The sequence below is a fragment of the Pinus tabuliformis genome, chromosome 6, assembly GCF_031772625.1.
Source record: "Pinus tabuliformis cultivar Carrire ecotype Pingquan chromosome 6, CPIR1, whole genome shotgun sequence".
In the NCBI taxonomy this organism is placed as follows: domain Eukaryota; kingdom Viridiplantae; phylum Streptophyta; class Pinopsida; order Pinales; family Pinaceae; genus Pinus; species Pinus tabuliformis.
In genome coordinates, this window is record NC_142292.1 from 1,296,817,681 (window position 1) to 1,296,820,784 (window position 3,104).

The following is a 3,104-nucleotide window of genomic DNA, read 5'->3' on the forward strand; positions in this document are numbered from 1 at the left end:
TATGTTTAGGGTCAGGATATATTTTTTCAGCAATGAAACATGAGACACATTGTGTACGCGTATGTAATTGGGTAGGGCTAATTGGTAGGCCACAGGCCCAACCCTAACAAGTATTTCAAAGGGTCCACAATAATGGGGAGCCAACTTTTCACATGTTCCCCATCTTAAAGTGATTTTCTTTGGCTTGACCCTTACATAGACGTGATATCATACTTAAAACTCCTTGTAGGTCCACTTATTATCAACATAAGATTTCTACCGATCTTGGGAAACATTTAGATTTTCCTATACCTTCTTTGCAGTCTGTTCCATTTCTTTTAACATATCAGGTCGCAATACTAATCGATCTTTAGGTTGATTCCAATTAAGAGGAGTCCTACATCGTCACCCATATAGTATGTCAAAGGGGCTCATCCTTAATGACGCATGATAATTGTTATTGTACACAAATTCTACCAAATGAAGGTATTCTTCCCACTTGGTAGGCTACTGCATAATATACATTCCAAACATGTCTTTTAACACTTGGTTCAATCATTCTGTTTTCCCATCAGTATGTAGTGATAAGCAATGCTAAATTTCACTTGGGTATCCAATCCTGTAAATAAAGCCTTCCAAAAGGCTGTGGTAAACTTTACATCTCGATAAAAAATAATTGTTTTTGGTATGCCATGTAAGAAAAAAATCTCTCTCATAAATATATCAACAATTTTGACTACCTTATAAGTGGATTCTACAATGATGAAATGTGTTGGTTTTCTTAATTTTTCAACATCAGCCATTATGGAATCATTTTTCCTCTTGGTTTTAGGAAAACTAGTTATAAATTCTAGGGTGATAGTCTCCCATGTCCACTCAGGAATGGGAAAAGGGTGGAGAAAACTAACTAGATGTTGATGTTATGCTTTTACTTGTTGGCACTCCAGATCATTTGCCAAGTATTCAACTGTTTTTTTTTCTTCATACTGGGCCAAAAATAATATTTTCTTACTGTTGTAATTAATTTTCAGTATCCGAGGTGGAAAACATAAGGACCTTTATGGTACTCATCCAAAATTAGTTGTTTAATAGATCAGTGGTTTGGTGCATAAATTTTGTTTTTGTAAATCAGCAAACCATTTTTATCATAGTCATACCCTAGCTGCCTCTCATAACTGTTTTCTTACTTGATTTTCTGTAATAACAATTGGTACCCATGGTCTTTTATGGTTTTATTTTTAATTAGATCTGAAACATCTATTTTTCTTAACTAAACAAAATATCATACACATAGTTTACCTTTCCACCCAGTGCATCCAATACTTGATTTTCTTTTCCCTTCAAATTGGGTAATATCAAAGTCAAACTCAAGAAGGCAGTCCATCAAGTTCACCTGGAATTAAGCATGGGATGCTTGAAAAAGTTTGTCAAACTACTATGGTCGGTCATTAAGATAAAATTATTCCCTAGAAGATAGTGCCGCCATAAATTAAGGCATGAACCACTACTGTCAACTTGAGATCATACACAAAGTACCTTTTCTCATTATCCTTTAGTACCAAGATGTGTATGAGATCACACATATTTTCATACTCTACACACAAACTTGGGTATCAAATACTCTAAGCAACATCTAGTGCTCAAGTACAACGAATTTATGCACAAATACATTCAAGAGGAAATGGAGTTCCTGGAGATCTCATCACTTGGTGCAACATACCTATATGATGCCAAGATTGAACAAAAATTTAAACAAAAGAAGCGAACCTTTGGATTTGTGAATCTGAAGCAGGGCAAGAGCACACCCAAATCGTAGAATAAAGGATAGAGCTAAGGTGGAATGACCCAAGACAACCCAAGACAACCAATCAAATCCACAAGCAAAGAATGGCACCACAAACACGAAGGACATAGGAAAGTGGTGTGAGTTCTACAAGAGGTCCACCCACAACACAAATGAGTGTTGCACAAGCAGTGATTGGTGGCCAAGCTTAAGACTTCAAAATATGACACATGTTCGAATTTTGAGCCAAAACCTTATAAGGGGAATGCCAAGGGGGGAGGATTATTTACACATAACCTAGTGCCACCGTTACCACCACCAGGTCTAGAAGAATGAGTGGAAGATCCCGAGGAGGGGGAATGTCTCTTTCACTGACAAATGTGGGTAAAGGTTTCTCCATTGCAGTTCATTGTCAATAGTGGGAACCAAAATAACTTCATCTCAACAGAGGTCGTTAGGAAGTTGGGCCTATCGACCACATCACACACCCACGACGACATACCTTCAGGGGGCTCCACCAGGGATGAGATCTTCGTGTCTGCCAACAGTGTCGCCTTCCCTACAACACCAAGTCCTTCACGAACGAGTCCAAGCCTCACACTGGTATTATTATTTTGCACAAGAAACTATACATGATACCAGAGGTAGCCCTACTTGCCGCCATGTCTTTCATCTCTACTAAGCCATTGTAGTAAGATCATCTCCAAGACTGAGAAATTGTTTTCTTTCTGATTCATTCTCAAAGTAAGGGGAATATTGTGGCCACATCCATGGCCCTTGGAAAGGGTCCCTCCATGTAGTAGAAGCAAGTTGATAAGGTCATGGAAGAATACAAGGACATCTTCTCCTCACCCATAGGAGTACCCTTGCACTGTCAGGTCAAGCACTCGATCGATCTGACTCTTGTAGTTCCTCTATGCAATGGGATAATATACACATCTCTCTTCTAGAAAATGAGGAAATCAAGTGGTGGCAGGTCTAGTAGCTGCTACAAAAATGACACATCTGACCAAGCTCCTCACCTTGTGGGAGCCCAATTGTACTCGTACAAAAGAAGGATGGGACCTGGAGACTCTACATTGATTATTGAGCACTGAATAAAATCATTGTCAGGAATATAGTACCCGATCTCATAGATTGATGACCTTCTTGACCAGCTCAAAGGGGCCAAGTACTTCAACAAGATTGATTTGAAGTTCAAATATCACCAAGTTCCAATAGAGCCCACAGATGTATGGAAGACTAGCTTTGAATCTAAGGAGGGCTTTTTTGAGTGGTTGGTCATGCCTTTCGGGTTGACGAATGCCAGTGTAAAGTTTTATGAGGTTGATGGAAGACATCT